Source organism: Vipera ursinii, assembly GCF_947247035.1.
Source record: "Vipera ursinii genome assembly, chromosome: W".
NCBI lineage: Eukaryota > Metazoa > Chordata > Lepidosauria > Squamata > Viperidae > Vipera > Vipera ursinii.
The window spans coordinates 21,042,511-21,055,917 of record NC_139522.1 but is presented as its reverse complement, the minus strand read 5'-3'; positions in this window follow the sequence as shown (position 1 = coordinate 21,055,917).

The window sequence follows — 13,407 nt, the reverse complement described above, 5'->3', positions numbered from 1 at the left end:
TCAATCTTCATGGCTGCCTACTCTTACAGGTTAGTCCACAATGCATTGCTGGGAGACCACACAAACACACCATGGTCTCACGTGCACATTGACTTTGCGGGCCCGTTCCAAGAGCAGGTATTCCTCATCGTAGTGGACACCTACTCAAAGTGCCTGGAAGTGGTACCGGTCTCATCGATGACAACAACCAGTCATCCATGAGTTGCTCCAACTGTTCACCACACACAGTCTGCCAGATGTGATTGTGTTCAACAATGGGGCACAATTCACAGCAGGAGAGTTTCAGGCTTTCCTAAATGCCAACATGATCCAGCATGCAATGTCTGTTCCACCCCGCTTCCAACAGCCAGGAAGAATGGATGGTCAGGATGACAAAGGAGATGCTCAAACGGATAACCACAGGAGACTGGAATCAGTGCCTGGTGAATTTTTTGCTGTACCAACACACAACCCCCTGCACTGAGGTGGGGTTGCTGGCACACGATGAAGCTCGACCAACTTCATCCAGATACAGTCATGGCCAAAATTGTTGGCACCCCAGAAATTTTTCCAGAAAATCAAGTATTTCTCACAGAAAAGTATTGCAGGAACACCCTTTCAAAATTGCGGATAAATAAGATTGTTTCAAGCATGTGATGCTCCTTTAAACTCACCTGGGGCAAGTAAAAGGTGTGGGAAATATAAAAATCACACCTGAAAGCAGATAAAAAGGAGAGAGGTTCACTTAGTCTTTGCATTGTGTGTCTGTGTGTGCCACACGAAGCATGGACAACAGAAAGAGGAGAAGAGAACTGTCTGAGGATTTTGAGAACCAAAATTGTGGACAAATATCAACAATCTCAAGGTTACAAGTCCATCTCCAGAGATCTAGATTTGCCTTTGTCCACAGTGCGCAATATTATCAAGAAGTTTGCAACCCATGGCACTGTAGCTAATCTCCCTGGTCGTGGACGGAAGAGAAAAATTGATGAAAGTTTGCAACACAGGATAGTCCGGATGGTGGATAAGCAGCCCCAAACAAGTTCCAAAGCAATGCAAGCTGTGCTGCAGGCTCAGGGAGCATCAGTGCCAGCGCGAACTATCTGTCGACATTTAAATGAAATGAATGTGTGCAAGGCATCATGAAATCTGAGGATTACCAAAGGATTTTGGGTCGCACTGTAGAGCCCAGTGTCAGAAAGCTGGGTTTGCGTCCGAGATCTTGGGTCTTCCAGCAGGACAATGACCCCAAACATAGGTCAAAAAGCACCCAGAAATGGATGGCAAGAAAGCTCTGGAGAGTTCTGAAGTGGCCAGCAATGAGTCCAGATCTGAATCCCATTGAACACCTGTGGAGAGATCTTAAAATTGCTGTTGGGAAAAGGCGCCCTTCCAATAAGAGAGACCTGGACCAGTTTGCAAAGGAAGAGTGTTCCAAAATTCTGGGTGAGAGGTGTAAGAAGCTTATTGATGGTTATAGGAAGCGACTGATTTCAGTTATTTTTTCCAAAGGGTGTGCAACCAAATATTAAGTTAAGGGTGCCAATAATTTTGTCCAGCCCATTTTTGGAGTTTTGTTTGACATTATGTCCAATTTGCTTTTTTTCCTCCCCTTTTTTGTTGTGTTCCAATACACACAAAGGGAATAAACCTGTGTATAGCAAAACATGTGTTCCTGCAATACTTTTCTGTGAGAAATACTTGATTTTCTAGAAAAATTTCTGGGGTGCCAACAATTTCGGCCATGACTGTAGAATAGCGGCAGAGATGGCTCAACCCAAGCCACCCAGGAACTTGCAGCTAGGTTACTTGGTCTGGGCCAGGAACTACGGGGGTGAGGCGCTTTGGGTGGCAGCCAGGGTGACCAAGATAAAGGGGCCCTTGTTGTATGAGGTCATGTTAGGTGATGAGCGCGTGGTTAGATGCCACATTGACCAGTTATGGCATCGGCAAACAGAGACCACTCAGGGGGCGGATTCCGAGGAAGTACCAGATATTTCCTCAGACACCCAGGGTGATGACATTTCCCTGAGTCTGCCCCAGCCTACCACAGCCTCCTCCAGCCAGATGGAGGCAGCTGCGGGTAAATTGAACAGACAGCACGAGTCCATTAGACTGGAGCAGGATCATACCCCCCCGAGACAGATGCCTCACAGACATTGCGCCGGTCCACCAGGACGCAAGGTCCCCCTGAAGTAGAAAAATTGACAGAGACCAGGCCAAGCTCTTCAATGTAGGAAGTTTATTTGCACAGGTTCAGACTGCACTTAGCATGAAAGAGTCTGAACCCCGAAAGGTTCAAATCAACATACATTTATACAGTTACATTCATCTGATATTCATACGTCATATTATAGGCGTTACAAAGGGAGGAATAATATATGGTAATGTAAGTAACATCATATAGAGAAGTGAAATATGCCTAGAACAGAAGAAAAGGAGTTGTCAGCAAAAGGGAGTATACATGTGATAAATGTCAGCCCAGGAAGAGAACAACAGGATGCATATGTCTGGGTCAAGATAAAAATACTAACGGCTTAGCACAGCTACTTACTTGCTAGCTTGCAAGCTAAGGGGAAGTAGGGCAAAAGTCAGAGGCCTTAGCTTTGAGAGCTCTGCCACAGCCTAAACCAAAGTTACAATCCTTCAGGCCATCAGACCTTCTGTCCAATCTTTGGGTAAAAAGGTTACACCTGAGTTGGTACCTTAGTTTGCACTATCTCATATTCCCCCCTTTGTGGCCCTTCTGAATCTACCAGGAGGGCCACATATTCGCCACCCTGTTTGTCTAGCTGTTCCTTGTGAAAGTCCCACATCACCATTACCTGTGTGATGGCCCTTCGTTCTGCTATTAAGGACAACCTATTAGAAATAGCTTTAATAAAGATAGGCAAAATACAAGGAATCAACACACATCCTGCAGCTATCAGTCCTATGCAAGCCACAATTGCTTGTAACCCTGGAAGTTTGGGAAACCATCTACTGAAAATCTTCTGGAAATTAAAACCCTGCCAGGTTTGATCTGCATTGTGTGTTAGTTGCCTCATTTCAGAGGTTAATTGTTTGATTATTTGCCCAGTTTTATCAATTTGAAGACAATAATTTGAAAGATTGAATTTTCCACACACTCCACCTTCTTTTGCTAATAGGTAATCCAAAGCCAATCAGTTTTGATAGACAGCTGTCTGGATTTTATCAGTAGTTTCAGCTAACAAGTTTAAGACATTATCCAGGCATTGCCCTGCCAAATCCACAACAGCCTGCAGTCTAATTATTGGTGTTCTGTAACCATCCTCCGATAGATACAGAACACAAGTTCTAGGCCTCACTGAGGGATCATTTTTATGCATTCATATCCTGAAAATACTGGGATACTACACTCCAAAATTAGAGGAGGGGGTGTTCCATTGTATGGGGCTTTCGCACACATTCCCTTTCATAACCCTCATACTTACAAGCTTCAAAATGGGCTGGTTGCCTGGCTTGACAAGCATCCTTAGCAACTCTATCAAACGCCTGTGGATACTGACAGGGATGTGGTAAACTGTAATTCCAATATTCAGGATAAAAACTAAGTGGATGATTTCCATTACAATTTCCAATGCCTACAAGAAATGATTGAACAATCTGAAGTGTTTCCTTTCGCTTACTCCAAAGTCAATAATTGTAAATACAAACATTGTTACATGTGGTACAACACAATACACCCATAACAGAAATAAACTTTTCTCCATTTTTCCCCCGTGCGTAGAAAGTCAGCTTCCAGAGTGACTTAGCAAGGGTTCTTCACTACTGTGCATAGAAGAACCTATTGCTGGTAAGGTTCTAGCAGAGTAGCCTTTTAGTGAATATACTAAAGTTTCTTAAATAAGTCCAATTTCACCAACAAATCCTATATCATTTTCATTTAAACATTAACTTTGTAGGAGCCACTGGATCTTTAAACATCACCCATTCAGGTTCATCTGCTGCTTTGACCCTTGTCCAGTGGATCCAAGATTTAGATTCTGCAATCTTTACAGCAAGAGGAGAAAACATAATAACAACATACAGTCCTTTCCATCTGCCTTCTAATTGTTCCCGCTTCCAATGTTTCACCCAGACTTTGTCTCCAGGTTGAAAAGGAAACGTTAACTATATTTCTAATTTAGGAGGGGTTTGCTTAGTCACATAATTGCGAAGCTTTTCAACCTGCTTTATTTAGGTCTTGTACCATCTCCAAGGTCCACACACACCCCCTTATGTCCCAAATCAGGCCACCCCATCAGGTTTTTTCTTAGTAGATTAGGCGGACGTGCAAACATTAACTCAAATGGTGATAGTTTATACCGATCACAGGGTGAACTGAGAATTGCAAATAAAGCCAAAGGTAAAGCATCCACCCATTTGAGATGGCATCAGGCAAAGGTACATCAGTCAAGTCTGGTCTACTAGAATACACACTTTCCAACACTTCCAAGCAATTATGCTCAACCTCGGTCGCTGTGGGCAGCAAGGTAGCAGGATTCAACCTATTCAATACAATCAACCTGATCTGAGGATTTTCAATTAAAATAGCCCGATACTTCGCTAATCTCCGTCCACTGATCCAGAGATGTCCCTTAGTATCTAACATTGACTGTACAGAGTGAGGAGTATGCACATTAATGGGACTGGAGAATGTCAATTTATTACAATCCTGTATCAACTCCACTATAGCTGCCAGAACCTTTACACAATGAGGCCACCCTTTAGCAACTCCATCCAATTGCTTAGATAAATACACCCCAAGTTTATTGCCAACTCCCCAAACGCTGAGTTAGGACCCCAAGAGCTATGTTTCTGCTAGTATCTACATATAAATTGAAAGGTTTCTGCAAGTTCGGTAATGCCAACGCGGGGGCCTGAGTCAATGCTATTTTAATATTAACAAAAGCATTCTTTTCTTCCTTTCCCCATTCCAATGGTTCAGCATTAGCACCTTTAGTGGCTGCACATAAAGGGGCAGCCATGAAAGCAAAATTCGGGATCCAAATCCTGCAGAAGCCTGCCACCCCAGAAAACCCCTCAGTTGTTGTTTTGTGCGAGGCTCAGCCAACATAAGAACAGCTTGCTTTCTCTCAGGACCTAAAGACCGGCGCCCCTTCTGAATGTCATATCCCAAATACCTCACCCCCGGTTGCACCAATTGAGCCTTTCTCCTGGATACTCTGTATCCACATCTTAATAGCAAGTTCAAGAGACACCTAGTATTACTCCAACAGGCATCTTTACTATTTCCAGTAGCTAACACATCGTCCACATATTGCAAAATAATATCCCCCTGCTGACATGGCACATAGCATTCAAGATCTGACTAACCTTGTGGATTGGGATCATGAAAAAGACATCCTTTAAGTCTATTACTGAGAATCACCTAGCAGTCGGCGGAATCAAGCCAAAATGAACAGGCACCAAAATCCCTGCTTTAAGATATTTTTGAATGCTTTCATATATCGCAGCGGTGGCTTCATTAGAGCATGGGTGCTGACGAATATGAATTGGCATTGCTAAAGGCTTCACCTCCATTATTATCGGAAGGTGATGAGTTGCAAATCCGGGAGGGTTATTTTCTGCCCATGTTCCTGAAACTTCAAATTTCCTCCATTTCTTCTCATTGTTTTCCTAGTTACCATGAGTATCCACATTGCTGTATTCAACTTCTGCCTCCCATCTGGTAACATTCACTGCACACTTTCTGCTACTGCCTATTTGTCTCTCCTCCCATATTTCTTATTGTACATTCTTGTTCCTTCAACATTCTAAGACGTGTTTTAAGACATACAGTGCACACGTTTGTGCTGACCCCATTAATATCAGTAATGCATGTAATTCACAAGTCTGTGCAAACCAACTTAAAAGCAACCTTTCTTCTATTACCCATTCCTTCATTGCCCTTCTGTCACTCTGGCCCAACTTCTGTCTTTTTTACACGAGCCAACTGTTTCCCTTAGTTATTAATCAGTCCTCTACATTTCTCTTCTCCAAAAGTATTGAAGACTCCATAAGCATATTCTCCTTTTCCCTTAACAACTTCAGCACTTGCTGAACGGCATAAAATCCACAGGTTAATGCTGACCAAGGGAGGGAAATTCTCCCAACTTCCACTCACATTTTCTCCCTCCCCATCTACTATCACACCTTCATTATGACCCGGGTTTTTTTTTCCTTTTTGTTTTCCCCACCACTTTGCTATGAACAAGCGGTTACCTCTTTCCGTCTTTCTGATACAAAATTGTTGTTGTTGTTAGTTGCGAAGTCGTGTCCAACCCATCGCGACCCTATGGACAACGTTCCTCCAGGCTTTCCTATCCTCTACCATCTTCTGGAGTCCATTTAAAATTAACCACACTTAATAAAAAAAATGCTAACCACCAAGATTTCCCCAAATGCCAATTTTAGACAAAAATACTACTGACTACCTCTTTTTCCCACTCCTGGGTCAAAACCTCCTCCAAGCCATTTCTTTGACTACATTTACAAACAAATTACCTAGTGAAAAGCCAACAAAGGAGCGCTCACCAAACTCTGTTAAAGCTGCTCTTTTAACAGTTTTCAATACAACCTTTTTTTTTAATCAAACAGCACAGCTCATATATATATCATCCCCAGACTTTTCTCAAGGGTTGAAGTACAATGTCTTCAATTCTCCTAGGTATTATTTTCTATCAGTGTGTCCCACACACAGGCATAAAAACAATAAAAAAATAAAATGACAACAACAAAAAGCAACACCAGAAAAATAAATAAAACAAACAAGATTAGTAAGATATTCCGAGTTACAGAAATAGTTTTGTATCAAACTCTAATATCAACTCTGTTAGATGTTTTTGTGCCAGCCATGGCAGTTCCCCAAAAGGTCATCAGATGGGAGCAAAGATGCCACTGGTGGGTCAGGGGTCTCCGGCCCCTGCAGCCCCATTGGAGAGAGTTAATGGCCCTCCAGCCCCCTCACTCTCATTGGTAAGGGAGGGGCTGGGGACCCCCATAAAAACCTCTGCTCAGGGGCTGTTCCCTCCACTTGTTGCCATCTTCTTCAAGCTCCCTCTGGGAATGATCCATGAGCTCAATCCAGGCATGGATGCCTCCATGCCAGGGAACTCTTTCTCTTTACTCTATCTTTAAATAAAGCTTCATCTGATTGCATCCCTGCGTGCTGCCATCCATCCCAGCTTCCTCAAACCAGAATTCTACACCGGAAAAAAATAGTTAAAAAAATTAGACCCCCCTTTTCCTTTCTGTCTCTCTCGCTCTTAAAGCAACACAATTAGCAAGGGTGAGGAGACAGAAAAAGAATTACACAAAAATCTCACCACTAACAAAATAGTTTCCTCCTTTTCACATACATTTCTATGAATCCTCTCACACATCTTTCATGAAACTTTTCATGCAAATGCTTATATTGTTTTTTCACTTTTTAATAAACAAACAAAAGAAATTCTGCAGTTTATTGCTTCCTTCACAGTCTGTGGTGGGGTGAAACTCTCTCTCACCCACAGAGGATTAGCATATCCATACATTCACTTCCATTCAAACTGCTTGCATAAACAATTTCACATACAGATACTTCATTTCATACTTTCTTCTGACAAATCAATAACTGATATTATAATTACAAGGAGCTGTTCAGAAGCCAATGAGCTCCCTTGTTTGTTGGTTGTTGTTTTTTCTTTCTTTTAATAATAAGGCCTTTTTATTTTATTATTAGACACAACACAGACACACAGACAAGACACACTCCTCTAACAAAAATGGACTATATATTGTCTGGGATCCATCAGGCACATAAATTTCTTTTATTAACCTATATGGTTAGTACTTGACATAGCCAATTTTTAAAAACTTCGATATTTCGAACAAAATGCTCTAGTGCTTTTAATAGGATTTCTCGGTGAGTTCCTAGGGCCCCTATCCCTGGAACTTGATTAGTGTCATTATCAACATCTGCGGGTTGAACTGGACTCACCACTGGCTGCTGAACTGGAACCACTGGTGGTGGGGCTTCAGGCACAGGGTGATACACAGGGACATGGGGGAGGGGCATTTAGGAATATAGAGAAACTCATGTTGGATCTGAGTCCCATTAAACAGACATGTTACTGGTGTCAGGACCTGTCTTCCCAATACTTGTCCTGACACCCCTTGGACCTGTATTTTATGTGGTCCAGGCACAGATACTGGACTACAACAGATCGCCCAGCTCCTGTGTCTACCAAAAACGTTGTCTGATGACCCCCAACACTCATTGTAACCAAGAGGTCGGGGGGGGGGGGTCTTCCCCAAGCCTGGTCCCCGTCAGTCAGTCCAACTTTTTCCTGCCACCCCAATTCCTTCAATGTCACGCACACTGTCTCTTCCCCCTTCATTCCCTTGATTTCCTCTTGCCCCTCGTCCCCTGTAGGGGAACCTGGGAGGCATTATCCTAACAGACCTGCCTCACCCTAACCCAGGTCTTCCCCTCCAGCCTTGTCCTCGCATCTCTCGCCTCAGGCATTTTCTTTTTTTTTTGACTTTGTCCCTACACTTTTCTTGCTCCCTCCAATAATTCACTGGTATTCTTCCCCAAAGCACCTTCCAACCTCCGCAACTTCTTTCTAATATCATCATAACTTTGTGCTATGCACCTCTCATTCAACATTCACACATTGTCAAGCAATCTTCGCAAAAACCCTTCTGGACTTTCATCTGCTCCCTACGTCAGTCAGTTTGTCTTAAGGGAGCCAAAAACTCTCGCTTTGCAGCTACTGCCTCAGCTGCGGCTGACCTTGTTGTCACTCCTACCGAAACATCTACCCCAGCTACTAACTCTTCCTCCCTTTCATCCTCCTCACCTTCACTTGGTTCACCACTTTCAGCTACTGAGCTCTCCTCCTCATCCTTGGGAGCCATCGGCACTTTTCCTTTAAACTTCCTCCTCACTACAGGCTGTGCCTCTCCAGACGCTGCAGCCGCAGCTGCTGGTGGAGGCAAAGGGGGTGGTTGAGGCACACAGGGAGGGGGTCTGAGAATCACTTCCTCTTCTTCACATAACACTTCTTTCTTAGCATCTGACACTTTAGTTTCAGATATGTTTATATCCTTAAACCGTTTAGACACAACCCTCAACTTCTTTCCCATAGGTCTGGCAACACAAAGACGAACCATTTCTGCCTGACACTGTAACAAATCATCACTTCTCTCATCCAATGCATTCACCCACTGGTCAATGTACAATGCACTGGTCACCATATTTCTTATCATCCCCAGCTAGGACCCAGATGGGACTCGAACCCACAATCCCCAGCTAGGATTCCTCATAATGCATCCACAGTCTCACGTCTAAAAGAACCTTGTGGAGGCCATGCTTGTTCACACAGAAATTTCAATTGAATCCTATTCCCCTTTGGCTATTTAGGATCACTAAAATAATCATCAAATCCTTTCAACATGCATGCCAACGGTGTGTTGGGCACACTCTGATGCCCCCCCCCATACTAATACACTGCCACTGACCTACGGTGCCGGACGTTCCAACGGTCACCAATAGGAATTGCAATGGCTTAACCTCCCACACAACCTAACACGGACTGCTTTAGGGATGACGTTGTCCTGAGTCCAGGAGGGTGATCAGTCCCCCTCTTCTGTCTTCAAATGAGACAGGCACACCAGAGTTTAACAGATACTCGCCTGAAACGCGTTGTCCACTTCCCCTTCCTGGCCAGGAATTGTTCAGACCACCATTCCTACACTGCAGGGTTCTTGGACTCGATCAGAGCACCGTCGGTACCACAGAGTTATCACTGCTGTCTCCCGGAGGCTGGATTCCCCCGTGGCGCCTGGAGAATGTTCAGGAGTGACTGCCCGATGGGCCCGAGGGGTTGAACGGTCCTCAGCAAAATATTGCCTTGACCTTTTGTCCTGCTGCGGTCGCCATTTGAAGTAGAAAAATTGACAGAGACCAGGCCAAGCTCTTCAATGTAGGAAGTTTATTTGCGCAGGTTCAGACTGCACTTAGCATGAAAGAGTCTGAACCCCGAAAGGTTCAAATCAACATACATTTATACAGTTACATTCATCTGATATTCATACGTCATATTATAGGCGTTACAAAGGGAGGAATAATATATGGTAATGTAAGTAACATCATATAGAGAAGTGAAATATGCCTAGAACAGAAGAAAAGGAGTTGTCAGCAAAAGGGAGTATACATGTGATAAATGTCAGCCCAGGAAGAGAACAACAGGATGCATATGTCTGGGTCAAGATAAAAATACTAACGGCTTAGCACAGCTACTTACTTGCTAGCTTGCAAGCTAAGGGGAAGTAGGGCAAAAGTCAGAGGCCTTAGATTTGAGAGCTCTGCCACAGCCTAAACCAAAGTTACAATCCTTCAGGCCATCAGACCTTCTGTCCAATCTTACCTGAGTTGGTACCTTAGTTTGCACTATCTCACCCCAGCCTACCTCAAGGATTACAAGTGCTGAATAGAACAAGGATGAAGGCCATCTAAGGGGGGAGGGGTATTATGTACTGTATTGTAAATATGTAAGCCATTGACCCCTGCCTATTGTAGAGAAGCTAAGTGGGTATTTCCTGCCAAGCCGAGGCTAGGCCTCAGGGGACCCTGACGGGTAGTCCCAACCGTTTCGCCGGCAACATTCATATTTAGGTGGGAGATTCCAGGCAGGTAATTGGGTGAACACCAGAGGGCTTAAGTGTATAAGGACCTGCCATTACCTGTCGCTCTTCCAGTTCTGTTCCTGTTACAATAAAGCTATGCTATGACGCTGTGTCGCTCCTTGCCTATCGAAGTAACCCACTACATAAAAGTTTTCAATTTAATTCTGGCTTTCTTTCCTTGCCAAACAAAATTCAAAATTGATAAATGTAAATCTTGGGGAAAAAATTTCTCAAGTTTTATCGGAATTGATTGGAATGAAAATAAAATCTTCAGCAACACATTCACTTTAACTGTAGCAATTCTTCCTAGTATTGACAATTGCAGATTCTTCCACTTTTCCAAGTCCAATTTTATTTGTTTCAGTAACTTTATATAGTTGTCTTCTTTTATTGTTGAGCATTTGGCCGATAAGTATATACCCAGGTATTTGACCTTTTTCACTATCTGTACCTCTATTGATTCTGACATTTGGGGTTTTTTTTTTGCTTATCTGTAAGATTCTGAAAAAGGGACGCGGTGGCTCAGTGGGTTAGGACGCTGAGCTTGTCAATCAGAAGGTCGGCAGTTTGGCAGGTTGAATCCCGAGTGCCGCATAACAGAGTGAGCGCCTGTTACTCGTCCCAGCTTCTGCCAACCTAGCAGTCCGAAAGCACGTAAAAATGCAAGTAGAAAAATAGGGACCACTATGGTGGGAAGGTAACAGCGTTCCGTGCGCCTTTGGCGTCTAGTCATGCTGGCCACATGACCATGGAGACGTCCTCAGACAAGCACTGGCTCTTCGGCTTTGAAACGGAGATGAGCACCGGCCCCTAGAGTCGGAAATGACTAGCACGCATGTACAGGGGAAACTTTACCTTTCCCTTTTAAGATTCTTAACTATTACTTTAGTTTTTCTCTCTATTTATTTTTAATCCCACCATTTCTCCATACTGTTCTATCTTTCCCCACTGGTTAGGGATCATCTCCAGAGGTTCTTCTAGAACAGGGGTGGCGAACCTATGGCACACGTGCCACAGGTGGCATGAGGAGACGTCACTGTGGGCACGTGCACCATCACCCTGGAAGGAGGCGGGGCCAGGCTACTCCCCTCCACTTCTCCATGTGCGCCTGCGCTCTCTTTCTTTCTCTCTGCACACTTGAGTCAGACCAGGTGCAAGAGCTGGGAAGATCAAGGCTGAATGGTGGAAGCAGCTGCCAGCGTGAGTCTAGGTAAGCCTGCAGAGCGATTTTGTGGGGAGGCCATGGTCAATCAGGGTGGCAGAGGCCTTTTACAAGCCTCTGGAGCTCGGATCAGGCTGCTGGGGTACTGCAGAATCGCCCCGGGGCCGTGGATTCGAGCTCAGGAAGGAACGCACAGCGATCCATGTGGGGGAAAGAAGTGGTGGTGGCACCAAGGAGATCCGTGAAGTAGGGGAGAACAGCAGCGGTGACCCGGCAATTCGTGGGGGGTGGAAATGGTGGCGGGGGAAAGGAGATCCATGTGGCATGTGGGGGTGAACACCGGCGGCATGGTGATCTGTGCGGCAATTTGGGGCAACAATCTTCCCTCCCCCTGCCTTGGCAGGGGGCTACTCACTGCACTGTGGGCCATGCCCAGAACCGCCCAACGGCCACAGGGTGGTGGCAAGGAGATGGCCCAGCTTCACCTCATTGTTCCTGGCCGTCTGGGCTCTGTGGCCCAGCGCTCACCCTCCCCCTGTAGGAGAAAAAGCCTGGAGGGAATGGAAGAGAGAGCTTGGAGTGAACAGGGGAAATGTGCAAATGTACAGAGGACAAAGAGCCTGGAGGAAACGGAAGATCTTGGAACGAATGGGGAATGTGTGAATCCATGGAGGAGAAAAAACCTGGAGAGAACGGAAGAGCTTGGAGCGAACAGGGGAATGTGTAAATGCACGGAGGAGAAAGAGCCTGGAGGGAATGGAAGAGAGAGCTTGAAGTAAACGGGGGAATGTGCAAATGCTTGGAGCGAATGGGGGAATGTGCGAATGTACGGAGGAGAAAGAGCCTGGAGGGAACAGAAGAGAGAGCTTGGAGCGAAAAGGGGAATGTGCGAATGTACGGAGAACAAAGAGCCTGGAGGGAATGGAAGAGCTTGGAGGGAACAGGGGAATGTGCAAATGCACGGAGGAGAAAGAGCCTAGAGGGAACGGAAGAGAGAGCTTGAAGTGAATGGGGGAATGTGCAAATGCATGGAGAAAGAGCCTAGAGAGAACAGAAAAGCTTGGAGCGAACAGGGGAATGTGCGATTGCACGGAAGAGAAAGAGCCTGGAGGGAATAGAAGAGAGAGCTTGAAGCGAATGGGGGAATGTGCGAATGTATGGATGAGAAAGAGCATGGAGGGAATGGAAGAAAGAGCTTGGAGTGAACGGGGAATGTGCGAATGTACGGAGAAGAAAGAGCCTGGAGGGAACGGAAGAGAGAGCTTGAAGCGAACGGGGGAATGTGCGAATGTAGGGAGGAGAAAGAGCCTGAATGGAACAGAAGAGAGGGCTTGAAGTGAACAGGGGAATGTGCAAATGCACGGAGAAGTAAGAGCCTAGAGGGAACGGAAGAGAGAGCTTGAAGTGAACGGAGGAATGTGCAAATGCATGGAGAAAGAGCCTAGAGAGAACAGAAGAGCTTGGAGCGAACAGGGGAATGTGTGAATGCACGGAGGAGAAAGAGCCTGGAGTGAACGGAAGAGAGAGCTTGGAGTGAAAGGGGAATGAGCTAATCCACGGAGGAGAAAGAGCCTGGAGGGAACGGAAGA